The 23,114-nt window shown below is 35.8% G+C and overlaps 1 protein-coding gene and 2 long non-coding RNA genes across 3 annotated transcripts in view; 2 read left to right on the top strand and 1 right to left on the bottom strand.

Annotated features, from left to right (window-relative positions):
• LOC120335200 (N-acetylglucosamine-1-phosphodiester alpha-N-acetylglucosaminidase-like) overlaps window positions 1–23,114 on the bottom strand; it is a 220,740-nt gene that overhangs the window by 97,785 nt on the left and 99,841 nt on the right. The gene's annotated exons all lie outside the window — the stretch shown is intronic.
• Window positions 5,808–6,364, top strand: LOC144419917 (uncharacterized). Its single transcript, XR_013474376.1, has 3 exons — window positions 5,808–5,943; window positions 6,022–6,081; window positions 6,165–6,364. It is a non-coding gene; the product is annotated as an uncharacterized LOC144419917 (long non-coding RNA).
• On the top strand, window positions 22,401–22,955 carry LOC120346899 (uncharacterized). Its single transcript, XR_013474409.1, has 3 exons — window positions 22,401–22,534; window positions 22,613–22,672; window positions 22,756–22,955. It is a non-coding gene; the product is annotated as an uncharacterized LOC120346899 (long non-coding RNA).

Raw genomic sequence — 23,114 nt, 5'->3', positions numbered from 1 at the left:
TTACAATTGATAATTTAGAACAATATTGGAGAAGAAACTGTATCATACTGCATGGTTGTAAACGTATACCAAAAGCAGGGAGTGGCCCATACAGTATGGGGATATAGATGTAACGCATATCCTCCCGGCAGATAGTAGAGGGAATGTTCCAATTATAGTTAAATTTGTTCGTCGAAGCTCCAAAAATTTGATCTACTCAATGAAAAGAAGACTGAAAAAGACCGGACTTTCAATTACTGAATCGCTAACAAAACGACGAGTCGAACTCCTCACCGGAGCTAGAAGAGTTCTTGGACTTAAAAACGTTTGGACTATGAATGGGGACATTTATGGATTTCGTAACGGTAAGAAAATAATTATTAGAACAGTGTCAGATATTATGATATAATTACAGATTGAAAAAATTATGATACGCTAGAATAGCCCTAATCCCGACTGAACAGCAGCAATAACGCAAGAATACTTTTGAATTTATTCATTTTTATTTTGCCCGTATGAATCTCAATGAAAGAAATTTACCATGTCATGGATGTAAAAAAACTGTAAACAATAGGGAAAGGGGAATCTACTGTGATAAATGTAGTCGTTGGATTCATCAAAAATGAAGTGGGCTAAAATTACTAGAGTTTCGTAAACTATGTAATGAACCAAATGTTACAAAATAGCCTGCCATTCAGTTCGTTATCTAATACAGAAGTGAATGACCTATGCCTGAATGATGACTCTCCCTCGACTCTGACCCCAGAAATTTTCAATGAATTTTTTACTGAGGCTCCACCACCGAATATTGATAATGATGAAATGAGCGATTCCACAAAAAATTGTATGTCTGATTGTCGATACCTTTCTGCCGCTAATTTAGATAACTTATGCAAGGATAACATGAACCCACTTATCACAATGTGTATCAATATGCGTTCCTTGGCTAACCCAAGAAACTTTTCCACCAAACTTGAAGCTCTTATAGCCTCAATGACAATCTGCCCAGATTTAATAGCAGTCAATGAAACATGGCTAAAACTAAACCAGCTAGGATCCCATATGAACCTGGGTGGTTATACTTTTTTTTATCAAATTCACGAGTGACTTTGAAGGGTGGGGGTGTTGGCCTATACATCAAAAGCAATATTACTTTCAAGGCTAGACCTGACATTTCAGTTATGAATGAGCGAATTTTTGAATCCATTTTTATAGACATTTATTTGAAAGATAGAATTGTGGAACAATTTACAGATCCCCTTTATCAGATAGTCAAAGCAATGATCAATTTATTAGTATTCTCGAATCAACACTCTAATCATTATCGAAAAATAGTATTATCATGGAAGACCTAAATTATAATCTTCTTGAAACAAATAACAAGACTGTAGACGAATTTTGTGAGCTGATGAATTCGGCTTCATTTTATCCGGTGATTATCAAAGCCAACTCGAATCACTCAAAGCAGCTCTACAATCATTGACCATCTTTGGACTAATATCTTCGATTGTAAACCCCCTAGTGCAATAATAGTCGATCCTATTTCAGACCACCTGCCAGTCCTAGTTTGCATTCCACTGAAGAAAAAACATCGCAAGACAGAAAACGGATACTTTAGGCAATATAATACCACAAATATAGATAATTTTAAACTCATGCTAGAACAAAGTGACTTTTTTTCGATTGTGTTCAGCAAAACAGATCCCGATATAGCCTTCAGAATTTTCAATGAGTATTTCACTGAATCTTTTACCACTTGTTTCCCTCTAAAGTAGAGAAATACTAAAATTATTAATAAATGGTTTGACAAGGAACTCTTAAAAATGCAGAAGAAAAAGCATAAACTATACAAAAATTATCTTACTGAAAAATCAGAACAGACTAAATACAAATATTTAGAATGCAAGAAAAAATATGAGAAATTGATAACTGTGAAAAAACAAAATTACTATAAGTCATTACTAGGTAGACATCGTAATGATCTTAAGAAAACTTGGCGTACTATGAACGATCTGCTTGGGCGTTCTAAACCAAATATAACAAAAGTATTTTCTATTAATGGACAGGATACCTCTGATCCTGTCAAAATAGCAGATCATTTTAACTAACACTTTTCTACAATTGGGAATAAAATGATTGAACGGTTTCCTCATACCACAAGGGATGACTTTAAGCAATATATGGGGCAGCCCAGTAAAACTTCCATGTTTCTTGCCCCGACATCAGCGTTCGAAGTCCAAATTATTATGAAATCTTTTCGACCTAAAACCAGTTGTGGTATAGATGAAATTCCCTTTAAAGTAATACAAACAATGCCTTGGAATTGTATCTGTGCTCTTACACATATCTTTAACTGTTCCTTACAATCTGGTAAATACATAAACCAGTTCAAGTAAAAAACTACCGACCAATCCAGCTTACTTCCCGCTTTCTCCAAAGTACTCGAAAAAATTATGTACAAAAGACTCAACAGTTTCCTAGATCGAAAAAATTTCTTTTATTCCAAGCAATTCGGTTTTCGCCAAAATCACTATACATGCCATGCAACATCTCTTCTTGTCAGTAAAATTTTAGAGGGATTTGATAAGAATGAGTATACTCTTAGTATGTTCTTAGACCTTTCCAAGGCATTTGATAGGATTGACCATGACATATTACTAGCCAAATTGCACCATATTAATGTGAGAGGTCAGAGCTATAACTGGTTCAAAAGCTATTTATCAGGAAAGAAACAAGTAGTAATATATAATGATGTAGCATCTAGCACATACTGTAATTTGACTGTAGGCACATTACAAGGTTCTATTTTGGCTCCATTGTGTTTTTCAGTCATTATTAACGACTTTCCAAATTGTCTTCTTCACTCTGATATCATACTGTTTGCCGATGACTCAACACCATATCTTCGAGGCAAAAACTTGCCTGAACTTTTGACCACAGCAAATACTGACTTAGAAAATATTCAAACTTGGTTGTCTGCTAACAAACTTACTATTAATGTAGACAAGACAAATTATATAGTATTTAGCGCGTCAAAGCAAAAGTGTCCAATAGCGCAACAAAATCTGAAATTGAATGGAATAAATATAGAAAGGGTTAACCAGACTCGCTTTCTGGGTGTAACGATCGATGATAAATTGTCCTGGAAACAACACACAAAGCTGGTGCTATCGAAAACAAGATCGTCTCTCAGTGCCATTACGAAAATAGCCAACAATTTGAACACTTCCTGTTTAATATCCCACTCTCTAATAGAAAGCCATAATCGATACTGTGCCTCAGCTCATGTTCATTGCCAATCTTCCATTCTAAAAAAAATTCAAAGTGTTTGTAATCGTTTTATTAGAAGAGTTTTCCATAGAGGAAATCTAGAAAAAGTCAATGACCTATTTAAAGAGTATGGGCTACTACGAGGAGATGATTTAGCTAACTTCGAACTATGTACTATGATGTTCTCTTGCTACATTGGAGAACTCCCGTCCAGTCTGAACAGCTTGTTCCGAGCAAACCAAAATTCAAACAGCAGAAATAAAGATAATTTTTTTATTCCATTTGTCAGTAAAAGTATTTCAAAAGAATCAGTTGTAGTATGTGGGCCAAAAGCTTGGAATTTTTTACCTGATGACATCAAAAAGTCAAAATAAAACTCAGAATTTCGTTCCAAACTTAACAATATATATTATCGTCATATTAGCAAATTTCTCTGCTTTGAACATATTACTGTCTTTGAGATTATTTTTAAGGTGAATTCAACACTGAAAAGGAGAACCGTACATGATTTTGATTGGACAACTATCAGCAACCGGCCGAAATCTTCAGTCGCCATAGAACAGATGGCAATTTCAATAACTCCACAGGATACTTCACCCAAATTCAACATGAAACAATGGACTGATTCAATAACTAGCACTCCATTCCAATTTCATCACCATGCTTAAATAATCAGACAAAGAAACAAAATTTAAATTTAAATGTAGCAAACAATAGGGACAATGATCACTGTTAAAGTAGCATGCTGCTTTATTTAACTTCATTCCATTATTCTCGCCAAGCACCAAATTAAACAATCTCATTCCTTTCTTTATTCTGGGATATCATATTATTCAATTATATTATTGTTTTTACTTTATTATCAGCACTAAATCGAACAATCCTAACTCTTTCTTCATCACAGGATACCCCTATTTTATTATTATTTTAATTCAATTTGGAAATTCCATGACGTGGCAAAATGATACTCTTTATAATTTATTGCTCTCTATTTCAATATACTTTTATACTTTGAATTGTCTGGCTGAAATGCGATCATGATAGGTTTTATGGAAATGCAACCTGAATATCCTTTTTTTGAATCCTGATCTTTTTTAGCGGTATTCAGAACTATAAAATACAAAGTACCTTGAAAAGGCGTATAACTTGACAGAACTTATTACATTGCATTTCCCCAAGCCTGGAAGGAACGCATTTTTGCTAGATTAGCCATTTATTACTAAAGACACTCACCCTTGAGTGGTACATACCATATATGCACATTCTCTTATAAACTTGACTATTTCTTCCATTTATAGTATGTGTTATCATTATTCGAGGGTGCTATATGTCCAAATTTTTTTTCTCATGTATATATATCATGTATTATATTTCATGTTGTATTGTCTCTATTTATTGATGTTGTCTTGTCCTACCAACTCCTTTGTACAAACAGTTGGGCATACTCCACCGTTACCCATGTTGCCTAATCCACCCTCCTGGCACAACTGTCTGTATGAAGGACCATATTATACTTATTCGATTTATTGCATTTTATGCTTATCATAAGGGGTGTATGCCGCACGTTCATGTGTTTTAGGCCAGTATGGTCTTGTGTATCCATCCCGTCTTCAATGTTGATATTTACTAACTCCTTTTTTTTGCTTTTACGAGACGAATAAACATACATACATACATACATACATACATACATACATACATCTGAACAGGCGGACAGGCCTCGTGCCAGTCTAGAATGCGTGGGGTTTTCGTCCATCGTTATCCGCCGGCCTAATTCTTAATTGTTAAGTTTTCAGCAAACTTTCTAATATTACTTTGTGCTAAAATATTCTGAAACCTCCTACAAATTTTGGCGCTCCGGATGCACCAAGATGGCGCACAACCTGAACCCTAACCTGGTTCAAAATACTATGTTCAGGTTGTGCGCAATCTTGGTGCACATACTTTCGGAGGTCCCAAATTTTACCCTCTAGTTTCTTGGTGTTCCGCGAGAAGAGATAAAATTAGTAGGTGTTTGTTTGAGTTTGAGAATCAGGAATTTATGTTATTCAAGAGTCTTGCTGCACCCTGACACAAATGCACTTTTATATTTCAGCCAAGACCGACTACTCATTCATTCATGTACGCTCTTGCTCTGATGCATTCGTATATGAAATTGAATTATGTAAAAAAAAAAAGTCGCGAAACTTATAATAACCATGCATTGTTTTTACAGTAGGCTATTTACTTTATATCTAAGCAGTTTTTTGCGTCATTAAATCTTTCTAGAAGCAAACATGGATTCCGTTAAAATACTTCTCTTTCTCACTATTATCTGTGGCTCGCTTGCTGAACAAACAGTACTGGGTGTTACGTCACGATCCACAAGATCCAAGTATTATTGTTTGGCAATAATATTGTTGCCACATGTAGCGCTGTTAAGTCGAGTTCGCCGACATTAATGGATATTGCACCATACTTTGCTGCTGTTTTGCTGCCAAGTCAAGTTTTTAAAGTTTCTTTGTGTTGGTAATATTGTGATTTAATTATTGCTGTTTATTATGTTTATCTTGTAGATGACTTAGACATCTAAATTAGTTAGTAACTGGATTTTATTGGGTTGTTGCCCTTGGTGTTAAGATATTGTGCCGTACATTTGTTACTGTAAAGAAAGTGTGCTGATGTTTCCAGAATGTATTATGCAATGATTTTTGGGTAAGAATGCTAGTATTTTAAGTTGCATAATTTGATGTTCACTGATGTATGTGTATTAAATATTGTCATTGTTAACAGATTGTGAAGTATTCTCGTGGATTCGCAAAGTTTTCCTACCCGGTGTCATAAATATTATCGGTATGTTATTTATATTTGGATCATTGCTGAATTTGGTATTATTCAGTTTTATAAGTGTTCTAAAACCTGTTATTTTGTTTTAGAAAACCGTCTTCCATCTTTCATTTCCGTCTATTGTGATGTTTGTGTATTGCTGAGCATTTCATGTTATGCTATCAATTCTCCGAATTACCATTTCATTACAAGTTTTCAACAATTGGTTGTGTTTGGACAAGGATTTGGGAGATGCGCTTTCGATTTGTTAGTTTTCTCTATGTGACACCTTGTGCTACCGGGTCACGTTGAAAAGTAGGTTACACTGGGTAAGGTTTGTTTCTGATACGATTAATCTCCAAAGTTAGGGGGACTCATGAGGGTAAATGTACTCCTGAAGTATGCGTACCATGATGGCGGACGCCGGTACGTAGTATGTGTACCATGTTAGGGGCAGGCCATAATTTTATTCCAATTTTCCTTATTTTATTTTTTTTACGGGTTCGGAGACTAGCCAAGTGACTACAATGGTGTTTGTATCTGAAAGTGTGGCCTAAGCTTAACCAAGCACACATACTACTTTTGGTGTCCGCTATCTTGGCTTGGCTTACCACGTGAGTACCAGGGAAACGGCCAACCGCTGAAACGCCAAGAGATACATAAACTATATAAAATTATTGTGGTGCATTACACGCACTATTTCAGTAGTAGGGAAGACTCATCTTTGAGTAAAGTTTTTTTTTTTCTGGGTCATATGAGACTTTCAACTATAATTCATCATGTCGAATTTATGGAAACACCTTCATATGACATCGGAAATAATCTTATGCGCATACGTTCATCTGACATCGGGAAAAATTCTTTCAACATTCGGCCAAATTTTTATTTATATTTAGCGAATTCGTTATTAGATCTTCGAAGCCATATACTAGTTTTTTTTTATTCAATTATTCCTCGAGTCTTATGGAGCGCAATATTTCACCCAGCCACGAGTCACGGGTTACCCGAATCTTGAATCAAGTACGAGTCAGCTATCACTGAGTCAAGTTTCACAGGCGGTTGAGTGAGTCGTGTCAATCCATCCATACACAAACCCGAAGTCGAGTCACGCATGATCTCGAGACAAGTTTTAGTCCGTAATCGAGTCAATTACTAAATTACGTCTTATTGCAGTTGGCTGAGTACTAGTCATTTCAACCAGCATACTCGAGTTCTTTCGAGCCTCAAATAAATTGTTAGTCGAGTCTTGCAGAATATCAAAGTCGAGTTACGCACGATTTCGAGTCACACAGGAACTCAAGTCAAATTCGAGTAGTGTATGATCTCGAGTCAAGTCCGAAGTCGAGTCAATCACTTAATTGGGTCAGAGTTCGAGTCATTCTATTTAGATTACTCGAGTTCTTCTAGAGACGATGTCATGACTCGTGTTTCCCCAATGCTGACGTGTCCTTGTATTTTGACATTTCTCTCTTGTTTTCAGATGAATGTAGTATCACATACATTCCTCCTACCAAATGCTTCCGAGAAGTTGTGTGCAAATAATGCCACTTTCAGCGATGCAGAATCAATCTGCAAATCAATGAAAGGAAAACCGGCAAATATTTACGACCTCGATCATTATCAAAAGTTGTAGTCTCATATTCGCTCACTCATACCTGCTGGTCGATCATTCTTTTCCGTCTGGACAGGCATGAAGTATAAGGTCAGTTATCAAGCAATCTTGGATCCTGCCATACTTTGTCAATGATTACTACCTCTACTATAAAGCCCATTAATACTAGTAAATATTTTCGTTTTTATCTGAAACCACCTTTATTTTTTGAAACTCTTTATTCCTCCTTTCCCATGCATAACTTCGTTATTTGTTCAATTGTTAATGGATTCTTTGCTAGTGTTGTTCGTCACACTCCCGTTTTTGTACAGTCTAAGACAGGGGTCTCCGACTCAAAATATGTCGCGTGCCACTTTTAAAAATTTATTGATCATTAAAAAAATTTATTAGGTACACAATTGATATTTAAGACAGCATATAAACTCTCGTCCGTTAGTCGTGTGCGAAAAGCTGATTTGTTACCCTTCATTGTTAAAAAAATTGCTGCTAATTACTTCACAAACCTTCAACATTTAATAAAGCTTACTTCAACGAAATGACGCGACAATTTTGTAATCATCTCACTTATGGCAAAGCCTGCTTTCAACAAATCTTTACAAGTTTTGTTTACATCTGAGAAAAAAAAATTTCAGTTTCATCAGTGAAAATTTTAATGGCGATACCTTTTCGTGACGAATTGTTTTAGTATATCACGGTATTTTTTTCCTGTGTAATGAGCCGTAATACCGTCGGATTTTATATCATTTTCGAACAGTGATAATTGCGCAACATTTGAAACACTGAACCTTGTTATTATAATTCCACACAAAATACAGATCCTCCCAATTCTCATAAAATATTCTGTGCTGTTCCGAACATTCACGCTCCTTGAATAAAGCGCATTGGGGTACTACTTTATAAAAAGTTTATAATAATCTAGTTTTGCGTTAACTACACATATGCAGAATTAATGATTCATAATTGCAAGCTTCTATGATCTGACCGAAACTTGTTTATTTCGTCACAATGAGAACGAAATGAAAATTATTGAATTTACGGTTTTAATTAACTATCAATAAAATATGAACACGATCAAACTCTTAGTTGACATCGTACATGTTTATAAAACAATCTTACCACGTCTGGTTTTTAGTGCCAGCAATAAATCACTGCCTGATTTTATTTTCTTGTTTTTATTACTCATTCAATCGCCTTTTATGCTCATTATGGAGTCGAAATAAACTTATCTTATCTGATCTATACATAAGGCGCACCTGATTGTGAGACACACGGTCAATTTTTAATTCAAAATGTTCTTTACGATCCGTAAAATACGGTAATTTTATTATTTCTTTACTATCATTAACCGTATAACCCTATACTTGTATTGATCGCCATGTCTATTGAAATTTTTGTTCAAAAAGAAAATCCATACCTGTCTCCTTGCGATTTCTTTATATAACCAAACACGATAATAAACAGTGATTCGATCATGCGTGAGTTTCTTTGTTATTGCACTTTCAGTTTATGGAAATCAGACAGAATAGGCAGTCAATCGTGAAATAGAAATTATTCATGCGTGAAAGTGACCACGCCTACCATATGTATTATCTCGGCCTAGGGCTGGTATATTACTGGGAGAATCTCAAATTTCACATTTTTGTCTTAGTGACAGAGGATTTATTTCTTTGTTGTTTGTAGATTGTGATTCCATCCACGTATTTTCAACGTATTTTTTGAATAAGTTATTATGTGTTATTTGTAGATTGTTGTTAGCGAGTTAGTCTTAATAGGTGGAGCTCGAGACTTGACAAATTCTAAAAGGGGGCACGGCATCAAAAGTTTGAGAACGTTTGGATTTTTATTGTTACAGAACAAACTGCTCTCGCTGTCAAGTGGAGAAACTACAACAATGAAGATGAGGCGTGGTTGTCTGGTTTTCGTCAAAACACCGAATTGTACACAAATGATGCTCTACGTGCCTCCGATTTATTACTTTTCTATGCAGTATAAAAGCTGCTGGGTAACCAGCTTTGGTTTTTCGCGGGTCTCTTCCCCAGTTGAAATGTGTGACTATGGTTATCTTTTCACTTCGTATTTTGTGTAAAATTTATCTTTTTTACTAGCCGGAAAAAATAAATTTGACTTGGAGATCTCGAGAAAGAACCTAAGAGATTATTCAATCTGTGTCACTTGTGAAATATAAAACCAGCTCAAAACCCAACAGAACTTCGTTAACGGACTGAATAATATAAATGGCAAAGGGTTGAACTTTTACTTTATTACTTAAATTATCTATTTATTATCATATAATTCATACCTTGGATTGGTCGCCTTGTCTATTAAAACTTTTGCTCAGTAAATCAAATCCATAGCTGTTACCATGTGATTTCTGTATATAACGGAACATAACGATAAATATTGATTTGGTCATTTAAGGGTTTTCTTTGTTTTGAACACGAAATGTTATTTTTATGTTGTTGTTATTTTTTTTATTGATTTTCTTATTGATTTTCTTATTGATTCTGGTAGCGCTGCTACGCTTATAGATTATGCAGTTTTTTGTTCTATTGGTGGAAAGGAGTGTGATTTGTCTCCTTGTGATGTTTGTTTTCAAACTGGTAATGGAACTTCTCTGAAAGCACGTGGTATGATTGATTTGAAAATTTGTATTGATTCTGTGTGTGCTGTTCAGAGAGTGATTGTTGCTGATCATGGTGCCCCCTATGGTTTGCTTGGTATGAATTATTTCCAAGAGCATGACTGTGTTTTGCATATGTCTGTGAGTAAAATGGAGGTTGATGGTAAAACTGTTTCCCTGACTAAGCCTGTTTCGTCTAGTTGTAGAATTGTTGTTGATAAATGTGTGACTGTGCCCAGAGGGAGTGAGATGGTGATTTATGGTCGTTTGAATTGCCCGTGGAAACCCATTAGTGACGTCATAGCTGTGGCAGAGGCTGCATGTGTGTTTGAGAGCGAGTATGGCCGTCGTGGTTTATTTTTATTTCCCGGAATGGTGGACGCCTCGTCACCAACAGGGAACTACCTGAACATTTAAAGAAGCTCGTCGACGATCCAGAAGATTTCACGGTTGAACAACGTCAAAGTGTTCGTGATTTGCTCGTCGAATTTCAGGATGTTTTTGCTGGTCCTGATGGCAAACTGGGACGAACTTCTGTAGTCAAACATAAGATTAAAACGTCAACATCTGAACCAATCAAAGTTCCACCGCGACGTATGGGATGGGCGAAGAGAAAAATCGCAGAGAAACAAGTACAGAACATGCTTGATCAAGGTGTAATAGAACCGAGTGAAAGTCCCTATAATTCGCCTATTGTTCTCGTTCCCAAGAAAGACGGAAGTTGTCGTTTTTGTATCGATTTCCGGAAAATTAATCTGGTAACCATCAAAGATGCCTACAGTTTGCCAAGAATTGATGATATTTTGGATGCATTGGGTAAAGCAAAGTGGTTTTCATCGTTGGACTTGGCGAGTGGGTACTGGCGAGTAGAACTTGACCCAGAAGATCGGGAAAAAACAGCATTCAGCTTGCCAGGGAATAATCATTTTCAATTCCGTGTTCTTGCCTTCGGTCTGGCCAATGCGCCATCTTGCTTCCAGCGTTTAATAGACAAAATTGTGGCTGGAATTCTATGGAAAATATGTCTTGCATTCTTGGATGATATTTTGTCCTATGGAGAAAACTTTGATCTGGCCATGAGCAGCTTACGTGAAGCTTTTGTAAGAATTCGTGCTGCTGGACTTAAATTCAAGCCGGAGAAGTGTAAACTTCCTGCTAATGTCAAAGAATTGCAGTCATTTCTTGGATTTTGTAATTATTACAGACAATTTGTTGAAGATTTCTCTACCATTGCACATCCTCTTGTTTATCTGACGAAAAAGAAAGTAGAATTTGCTTGGACAAAGCAGTGTGATGTCGCTTTACTTCGCTTGAAAGAACTTTTAGTTCGTGCTCCTGTTTTATCATTTCCACTTGAAGATGGAGACGAATTCATTTTAGATACTGATTGTTCTGGTTTTGGAGCTGGCGCAGTTTTAAGTCATATTCAGAATGACGAGGTCATTGCATATGCCAGCGTTACCCTTAACAAGGCGCAGAAGAGATATTGTGCTACGTAGAGTGTACTTTTTGCTTTGCAATGGGGGGTTAAACATTTTCGTCATTTCCTGTGGGGTCGAAATTTCAAGCTACGAACTGATCATGCCTCATTACGTTGGCTTCTGAATTTTAAAGATCCTGAAGGCATTGTAGCTCGTTGGATATCAGTTCTGGACACTTACGATTTTACAGTTGAACATCGTGCTGGTTCCAAACATGGCAATGCTGATGGTTTGAGTCGTATTCGTCGTCGATGTGAGCGTGAATCCTGCACTAGTTGTGGGAATGGCTATCAGCCGTGTGAATTGGAAACTGTCAAAGTTGCTGCTTTGCAACCGAGTCATGGTAATTCTACGGAATGGCTCGCTTCGTATTCATCGACCGATATGCGTGAGATGCAGATGAAGGACGATAACATCTCTAAAGTACTGACAATGAAGGAAACGTTGGATCAACCACCTCCAGCTGCAGAACTCTTGTTTTTCTCCAGAGAAGTTCGAATCTTGTGCAGCCAGTGGAAATTATTGAGAGTCATCGATGGTGTACTTCATCGCCAGATTTTGCCATCCGCGCCTGTAGGGAAATCCATTTTTCAAATGGTGTTGCCTTTAGTTTTGCGTCGCGAAATGTACCGACAACTCCATTAGTTGCGTACTGGTGGACATTTGGGTAAAGAACGAACTTATAAAAAATTGAGTGAACGATTTTATTGGCCTAGAATGCACAGTCAAGTATCTTCTTGGTGTCGTTATTGTAAAGCTTGCACTGCTACCAAAACCCCTCATGGGAAACGACGTGCAGAAATGTGTAAAATGATTTGTACTGAGCCACTTCTCAGAATTAGTCTTGATTTTGTGGGTCCTTTACCTAAAACTGAACAGGGCAATGAACATTTGTTAGTAGTCACAGACTATTTTACTAAATGGGTTGAGACTTATCTTTTGCCTAATCAAAAGGCCAGTACAACAGCCGATGTACTTGTAACGGAATTTTTTAGTATATTTGGTACTTCTAGAATTATTCATTGTGACCAAGGGGTTAATTTTGAATCTCATTTGTTTAAGCATATGTGTTCGTTATTTGAAATTGATAAAACTCGTACGACTCCTTATCATCCTAGATTGGATGATCTATGTGAAAGAATGAATAAGACCTTGCAGCAAATGCTTAAAGCATTTGTGGATACTAGTCGCACAGACTGGGATGAACACATTCCTTATCTTTTAATGGCTTATAGATCTACTGTACATGAAAGTACAGGTTTTACTCCAAATCGTTTGATTTTAGGCCGTGAAATTTCTTTGCCGACTGATTTACTTTTTGGTAAACATCCTGATCATAATGTTCCTAAGTGTTATGATGAATTTGTTGAATGGTTTGATAATGCTACATCTGAAGCTTTTGAATTTGCTCGAGAACAGTTAGGTAAATCTGCTGTTCGACAGAAACGTAATTTTACTGCAACTGTTAAGCCTTTGTCTTTTAATGTTGGTGATCTTGTGTGGTATTTTTATCCTCCTAAGAGTAGAAAACTTTCGACTGTTTGGATAGGCCCTTTTGAAGTGTTAGATTTTTATTCACATTTTGTTTATGGTATCAAAAATGTTAACACTTGTAATTGTAGAATAGCTCATGTTGATCATCTTCGTTTATACTTGGTTGAAGATTGCGATAGTGTGCCTGTTATTAATGCTGATTTCCCAGACAATATTGCTATTTCCAATGATGATGTACAGGATGTTGTTATTTCTGTTGGAGTTGAACCAGAAGTAAACTTCAATCCTGATTTGCCTGTTAGGGATTCTGATCATCACACTGTTACTCGTTCTGGTAGGACAAGGCGTAGACCTGCCTACTTGGATGATTTTCATACTTGATTTATGCGCTGTAACATTTTGTTTTGAATTACATTGGGAATTGTGCTATAATGTAAATATTTAGGTAGGACTAGTTAGTGTTTTTAGATAGGGTTTATTTGATTTTGTAGTTGGGAACTTTTTGTATTTTTATTGTGTATTTTGTAAATAGTATGTTTTATATTTGTCATACTTTCAGGAATGCTTTCTACTGTTTGATATTTCGTTCCACTGTGTTTCATATTTTGCTAATACCTGCCGATAGACGTACACATTGTGTTTTTTACGAGTTTTGTATTCTTACTGTGTTTAATACAATTCTTCGGGGATGTTTTTTCTTTTGAGAGTAAATATTTTGTTCATTTTCTCTAATGAAAAGGGGGGTATTGTGGCGGGACTGGATTTGTACTATTTTTTATTGTTTATTATTTTATTTATATTTCTTGTCTGGTTATTGCATATGCATTGGTGTGTGGAGTCTGAGCCCTAATTCGCCCAATAGTTGTATTCAGTTACCCGACTCCAACCACCACTGCATATGTGAACTGCTTCGGATTCGCGGTGTCTTTCTTCTTTGCTGTCGCTGAGTAAGGACCGTATTTTGTCGCTCCTATTTTATATGCTTTAAGCGTGGATTTTACACTATTTTAATAAAGTCTCTTCGTTTGCATCGTGAACTTCGAATCTGTTTGTGTGTCTTTGCAGCACATTGGATCTTCTGAACTAATTATTACAGTATTACTAGACTGTATTAGTGGCGAGCACCTACCTTAAGTCGTACCGTTGCAAAAGCAAATGAACTAAATGGGAGAAATATAGCAAATGAGCAGTGAACAACTGATAGGTGAGTCTTGTTATTTTGTGCAATAAATATAATTTGCAATTCTAATAATGGTACATGTTTTTAAATCTAGTGCGTTGTATTTGGGTGTAAAATACAGTGTTGAGAATGAATGAAAAAATGTAACCATTACTAACATATTGTTGAAAATAACTTTCTATTCAGGATGTTGATCTTCTTGAAAATGAAGATGATCACAGTATTGGAACTCACAAGTAGCTAATAGCAGAGGAACTAAATGGGAGAAATATAGCAGATGAGCAGTGAACAACTGATAGGTAGGTCTTGTTATTTTGTACAATTAATATATGCAAGTCTAATAATGGTACATGTTTTAAATCTAGTGCGTTGTATTTGGGTGTAAAATACAGTGTTGAGAATGAATGAAATAATGTCACCATTACAAACATATTGTTGAAATTTTTGACTCTATATAGCTTATAGGTAGATGTATGATGAATATCACTCTACGCTTTGAAATAATGAAGAGTTAGAACCAATACTTATTACTTATGTCTAGCCCTTGTGGATTGGGATATAACTTCTATCGTCTATTTCAATATGACCTATTGGTAAGAAGACAAACTGAAAAATAAGCTAGTCTGTGTTGCTCACTACTTTTATAAATTACTATCATAAATTACTTGCCCAGTACAAGGACTCCAATTCAGTTAGAAACATTTTCATCGAATATGTTCGAAGTTAACATGCGACCCTTTTCTCAACTGCAAAAGACATACTCATCTAATCTTTTTTTTTTTGTATTTTTAGATTGTAAGTCCATTCCAATGATGAACTCTGGATTATCACTAGACCACAGTTCGAATGGAAGCTTTAATTACACAAAAGCAATGGCAGTGATGGACTCTTGTTACAGAATTTTCAATCTACAAATACCATTAAGTAGCAGAAAAGCTTGACATTCATCACAGCATGCCTACTGCTTCTGCCAAATGAAGAATTCTCATTAAAAAAACAAAAAGGGCGTAACTTGACTTTCTCATTACGACTGTATTTATTTGCGATTTTTAGTAGTCAATTTCGCCGAATATTTACTGTTTTGATAAATTATTTAAATCTTGAAAACCTTTTATGCTTCCCTTGGGTGGTTATAGTACGTTTGCAGGCTTGCAAGAAGGTTGATCTTCGCATTGATTAGGGTGGGGTTGTTAGGGTGGAAATGTTAAACGCCTACACAAAGGGTGGAAGAAGTAGAAAACCTTGTGAACCAAATATTTCGGTGGGAATTTTCTCTTTTTTCATTTAGAGTGTCAAATCAGTGGTAAATCGGCTGCCTCCGTTAAAAATGATTTTTTTTTCTAATAGTATCGAATAGAAAATCTATTATGACTGTCATACTGCAAAGCCGGGACATTTTTAAGTCTATGGCCGGGAAGGCAGAAAAACATGCCAAAACTGGGACTGTCCCGGCTAAACCGGGACGTATGGTAAGCCCACTCAAACTGCTGTTACGCGAGTTTCTTTAGAGTGTTCCGCCGCAGTACAGGGATCAAAATTGCGACAGAATTAACGGCGATCTCGGCCGTACATCAGCGACACTGGGTCGTAAATTTGTCTCCTAACTGGCAACAAAAAAGCACACTAGCCCGGTTTCTGATTCTCTATTCGATTAAGATGTACTGCTGATTAACTTAGGCTAACGTTCTAGCTAACTTAACAATACTATTAACTTGTACCTACTAACAACTGAATACCGTATTGGACTACGTGAAATACCGCAACATGGAGAATTTTAAAGAAAGCAACAACCATAGTCAACTCATGAAAGATGTGTTAGCGACCTTACAATGTCTGCAAAAGCAACAACAAGAACTGCAACGCGATATTGCTGAGGGAAAAGAAAGCAAGATTCGAAATTGAAAATAAATTATCTAAGATCAGAAATTCTGGCAACGTCCTTGTACCGGTAACAACGAGAAATCAAATTGGAGCAAAGCAGAATTCTGAAAAATCAAACATGGAGGTCAACAATAATGGAATACCGGTACCTAATCTTCCAACAAGCAAATTTGATGCTCTGGAAGAGAAATCTATTAGTATTTCCAATAAACTTGAGTGCTTAACCAAAATGGTAGAACAAATTAAAGAAAGCACCATAAAAAACGAAATTACAATTGATAATTTAGAACAATATTGGAGAAGAAACTGTATCATACTGCATGGTTGTAAACGTATACCAAAAGCAGGGAGTGGCCCATACAGTATGGGGATATAGATGTAACGCATATCCTCCCGGCAGATAGTAGAGGGAATGTTCCAATTATAGTTAAATTTGTTCGTCGAAGCTCCAAAAATTTGATCTACTCAATGAAAAGAAGACTGAAAAAGACCGGACTTTCAATTACTGAATCGCTAACAAAACGACGAGTCGAACTCCTCACCGGAGCTAGAAGAGTTCTTGGACTTAAAAACGTTTGGACTATGAATGGGGACATTTATGGATTTCGTAACGGTAAGAAAATAATTATTAGAACAGTGTCAGATATTATGATATAATTACAGATTGAAAAAATTATGATACGCTAGAATAGCCCTAATCCCGACTGAACAGCAGCAATAACGCAAGAATACTTTTGAATTTATTCATTTTTATTTTGCCCGTATGAATCTCAATGAAAGAAATTTACCATGTCATGGATGTAAAAAAACTGTAAACAATAGGGAAAGGGGAATCTACTGTGATAAATGTAGTCGTTGGATTCATCAAAAATGAAGTGGGCTAAAATTACTAGAGTTTCGTAAACTATGTAATGAACCAAATGTTACAAAATAGCCTGCCATTCAGTTCGTTATCTAATACAGAAGTGAATGACCTATGCCTGAATGATGACTCTCCCTCGACTCTGACCCCAGAAATTTTCAATGAATTTTTTACTGAGGCTCCACCACCGAATATTGATAATGATGAAATGAGCGATTCCACAAAAAATTGTATGTCTGATTGTCGATACCTTTCTGCCGCTAATTTAGATAACTTATGCAAGGATAACATGAACCCACTTATCACAATGTGTATCAATATGCGTTCCTTGGCTAACCCAAGAAACTTTTCCACCAAACTTGAAGCTCTTATAGCCTCAATGACAATCTGCCCAGATTTAATAGCAGTCAATGAAACATGGCTAAAACTAAACCAGCTAGGATCCCATATGAACCTGGGTGGTTATACTTTTTTTTATCAAATTCACGAGTGACTTTGAAGGGTGGGGGTGTTGGCCTATACATCAAAAGCAATATTACTTTCAAGGCTAGACCTGACATTTCAGTTATGAATGAGCGAATTTTTGAATCCATTTTTATAGACATTTATTTGAAAGATAGAATTGTGGAACAATTTACAGATCCCCTTTATCAGATAGTCAAAGCAATGATCAATTTATTAGTATTCTCGAATCAACACTCTAATCATTATCGAAAAATAGTATTATCATGGAAGACCTAAATTATAATCTTCTTGAAACAAATAACAAGACTGTAGACGAATTTTGTGAGCTGATGAATTCGGCTTCATTTTATCCGGTGATTATCAAAGCCAACTCGAATCACTCAAAGCAGCTCTACAATCATTGACCATCTTTGGACTAATATCTTCGATTGTAAACCCCCTAGTGCAATAATAGTCGATCCTATTTCAGACCACCTGCCAGTCCTAGTTTGCATTCCACTGAAGAAAAAACATCGCAAGACAGAAAACGGATACTTTAGGCAATATAATACCACAAATATAGATAATTTTAAACTCATGCTAGAACAAAGTGACTTTTTTTCGATTGTGTTCAGCAAAACAGATCCCGATATAGCCTTCAGAATTTTCAATGAGTATTTCACTGAATCTTTTACCACTTGTTTCCCTCTAAAGTAGAGAAATACTAAAATTATTAATAAATGGTTTGACAAGGAACTCTTAAAAATGCAGAAGAAAAAGCATAAACTATACAAAAATTATCTTACTGAAAAATCAGAACAGACTAAATACAAATATTTAGAATGCAAGAAAAAATATGAGAAATTGATAACTGTGAAAAAACAAAATTACTATAAGTCATTACTAGGTAGACATCGTAATGATCTTAAGAAAACTTGGCGTACTATGAACGATCTGCTTGGGCGTTCTAAACCAAATATAACAAAAGTATTTTCTATTAATGGACAGGATACCTCTGATCCTGTCAAAATAGCAGATCATTTTAACTAACACTTTTCTACAATTGGGAATAAAATGATTGAACGGTTTCCTCATACCACAAGGGATGACTTTAAGCAATATATGGGGCAGCCCAGTAAAACTTCCATGTTTCTTGCCCCGACATCAGCGTTCGAAGTCCAAATTATTATGAAATCTTTTCGACCTAAAACCAGTTGTGGTATAGATGAAATTCCCTTTAAAGTAATACAAACAATGCCTTGGAATTGTATCTGTGCTCTTACACATATCTTTAACTGTTCCTTACAATCTGGTAAATACATAAACCAGTTCAAGTAAAAAACTACCGACCAATCCAGCTTACTTCCCGCTTTCTCCAAAGTACTCGAAAAAATTATGTACAAAAGACTCAACAGTTTCCTAGATCGAAAAAATTTCTTTTATTCCAAGCAATTCGGTTTTCGCCAAAATCACTATACATGCCATGCAACATCTCTTCTTGTCAGTAAAATTTTAGAGGGATTTGATAAGAATGAGTATACTCTTAGTATGTTCTTAGACCTTTCCAAGGCATTTGATAGGATTGACCATGACATATTACTAGCCAAATTGCACCATATTAATGTGAGAGGTCAGAGCTATAACTGGTTCAAAAGCTATTTATCAGGAAAGAAACAAGTAGTAATATATAATGATGTAGCATCTAGCACATACTGTAATTTGACTGTAGGCACATTACAAGGTTCTATTTTGGCTCCATTGTGTTTTTCAGTCATTATTAACGACTTTCCAAATTGTCTTCTTCACTCTGATATCATACTGTTTGCCGATGACTCAACACCATATCTTCGAGGCAAAAACTTGCCTGAACTTTTGACCACAGCAAATACTGACTTAGAAAATATTCAAACTTGGTTGTCTGCTAACAAACTTACTATTAATGTAGACAAGACAAATTATATAGTATTTAGCGCGTCAAAGCAAAAGTGTCCAATAGCGCAACAAAATCTGAAATTGAATGGAATAAATATAGAAAGGGTTAACCAGACTCGCTTTCTGGGTGTAACGATCGATGATAAATTGTCCTGGAAACAACACACAAAGCTGGTGCTATCGAAAACAAGATCGTCTCTCAGTGCCATTACGAAAATAGCCAACAATTTGAACACTTCCTGTTTAATATCCCACTCTCTAATAGAAAGCCATAATCGATACTGTGCCTCAGCTCATGTTCATTGCCAATCTTCCATTCTAAAAAAAATTCAAAGTGTTTGTAATCGTTTTATTAGAAGAGTTTTCCATAGAGGAAATCTAGAAAAAGTCAATGACCTATTTAAAGAGTATGGGCTACTACGAGGAGATGATTTAGCTAACTTCGAACTATGTACTATGATGTTCTCTTGCTACATTGGAGAACTCCCGTCCAGTCTGAACAGCTTGTTCCGAGCAAACCAAAATTCAAACAGCAGAAATAAAGATAATTTTTTTATTCCATTTGTCAGTAAAAGTATTTCAAAAGAATCAGTTGTAGTATGTGGGCCAAAAGCTTGGAATTTTTTACCTGATGACATCAAAAAGTCAAAATAAAACTCAGAATTTCGTTCCAAACTTAACAATATATATTATCGTCATATTAGCAAATTTCTCTGCTTTGAACATATTACTGTCTTTGAGATTATTTTTAAGGTGAATTCAACACTGAAAAGGAGAACCGTACATGATTTTGATTGGACAACTATCAGCAACCGGCCGAAATCTTCAGTCGCCATAGAACAGATGGCAATTTCAATAACTCCACAGGATACTTCACCCAAATTCAACATGAAACAATGGACTGATTCAATAACTAGCACTCCATTCCAATTTCATCACCATGCTTAAATAATCAGACAAAGAAACAAAATTTAAATTTAAATGTAGCAAACAATAGGGACAATGATCACTGTTAAAGTAGCATGCTGCTTTATTTAACTTCATTCCATTATTCTCGCCAAGCACCAAATTAAACAATCTCATTCCTTTCTTTATTCTGGGATATCATATTATTCAATTATATTATTGTTTTTACTTTATTATCAGCACTAAATCGAACAATCCTAACTCTTTCTTCATCACAGGATACCCCTATTTTATTATTATTTTAATTCAATTTGGAAATTCCATGACGTGGCAAAATGATACTCTTTATAATTTATTGCTCTCTATTTCAATATACTTTTATACTTTGAATTGTCTGGCTGAAATGCGATCATGATAGGTTTTATGGAAATGCAACCTGAATATCCTTTTTTTGAATCCTGATCTTTTTTAGCGGTATTCAGAACTATAAAATACAAAGTACCTTGAAAAGGCGTATAACTTGACAGAACTTATTACATTGCATTTCCCCAAGCCTGGAAGGAACGCATTTTTGCTAGATTAGCCATTTATTACTAAAGACACTCACCCTTGAGTGGTACATACCATATATGCACATTCTCTTATAAACTTGACTATTTCTTCCATTTATAGTATGTGTTATCATTATTCGAGGGTGCTATATGTCCAAATTTTTTTTCTCATGTATATATATCATGTATTATATTTCATGTTGTATTGTCTCTATTTATTGATGTTGTCTTGTCCTACCAACTCCTTTGTACAAACAGTTGGGCATACTCCACCGTTACCCATGTTGCCTAATCCACCCTCCTGGCACAACTGTCTGTATGAAGGACCATATTATACTTATTCGATTTATTGCATTTTATGCTTATCATAAGGGGTGTATGCCGCACGTTCATGTGTTTTAGGCCAGTATGGTCTTGTGTATCCATCCCGTCTTCAATGTTGATATTTACTAACTCCTTTTTTTTGCTTTTACGAGACGAATAAACATACATACATACATACATACATACATACATACATACATCTGAACAGGCGGACAGGCCTCGTGCCAGTCTAGAATGCGTGGGGTTTTCGTCCATCGTTATCCGCCGGCCTAATTCTTAATTGTTAAGTTTTCAGCAAACTTTCTAATATTACTTTGTGCTAAAATATTCTGAAACCTCCTACAAATTTTGGCGCTCCGGATGCACCAAGATGGCGCACAACCTGAACCCTAACCTGGTTCAAAATACTATGTTCAGGTTGTGCGCAATCTTGGTGCACATACTTTCGGAGGTCCCAAATTTTACCCTCTAGTTTCTTGGTGTTCCGCGAGAAGAGATAAAATTAGTAGGTGTTTGTTTGAGTTTGAGAATCAGGAATTTATGTTATTCAAGAGTCTTGCTGCACCCTGACACAAATGCACTTTTATATTTCAGCCAAGACCGACTACTCATTCATTCATGTACGCTCTTGCTCTGATGCATTCGTATATGAAATTGAATTATGTAAAAAAAAAAAGTCGCGAAACTTATAATAACCATGCATTGTTTTTACAGTAGGCTATTTACTTTATATCTAAGCAGTTTTTTGCGTCATTAAATCTTTCTAGAAGCAAACATGGATTCCGTTAAAATACTTCTCTTTCTCACTATTATCTGTGGCTCGCTTGCTGAACAAACAGTACTGGGTGTTACGTCACGATCCACAAGATCCAAGTATTATTGTTTGGCAATAATATTGTTGCCACATGTAGCGCTGTTAAGTCGAGTTCGCCGACATTAATGGATATTGCACCATACTTTGCTGCTGTTTTGCTGCCAAGTCAAGTTTTTAAAGTTTCTTTGTGTTGGTAATATTGTGATTTAATTATTGCTGTTTATTATGTTTATCTTGTAGATGACTTAGACATCTAAATTAGTTAGTAACTGGATTTTATTGGGTTGTTGCCCTTGGTGTTAAGATATTGTGCCGTACATTTGTTACTGTAAAGAAAGTGTGCTGATGTTTCCAGAATGTATTATGCAATGATTTTTGGGTAAGAATGCTAGTATTTTAAGTTGCATAATTTGATGTTCACTGATGTATGTGTATTAAATATTGTCATTGTTAACAGATTGTGAAGTATTCTCGTGGATTCGCAAAGTTTTCCTACCCGGTGTCATAAATATTATCGGTATGTTATTTATATTTGGATCATTGCTGAATTTGGTATTATTCAGTTTTATAAGTGTTCTAAAACCTGTTATTTTGTTTTAGAAAACCGTCTTCCATCTTTCATTTCCGTCTATTGTGATGTTTGTGTATTGCTGAGCATTTCATGTTATGCTATCAATTCTCCGAATTACCATTTCATTACAAGTTTTCAACAATTGGTTGTGTTTGGACAAGGATTTGGGAGATGCGCTTTCGATTTGTTAGTTTTCTCTATGTGACACCTTGTGCTACCGGGTCACGTTGAAAAGTAGGTTACACTGGGTAAGGTTTGTTTCTGATACGATTAATCTCCAAAGTTAGGGGGACTCATGAGGGTAAATGTACTCCTGAAGTATGCGTACCATGATGGCGGACGCCGGTACGTAGTATGTGTACCATGTTAGGGGCAGGCCATAATTTTA

The sequence above is a fragment of the Styela clava genome, chromosome 1 (assembly GCF_964204865.1).
Source record: "Styela clava chromosome 1, kaStyClav1.hap1.2, whole genome shotgun sequence".
Taxonomy (NCBI): Eukaryota; Metazoa; Chordata; class Ascidiacea; order Stolidobranchia; family Styelidae; genus Styela; species Styela clava.
This window is presented reverse-complemented; position numbering and strand designations above follow the sequence as displayed.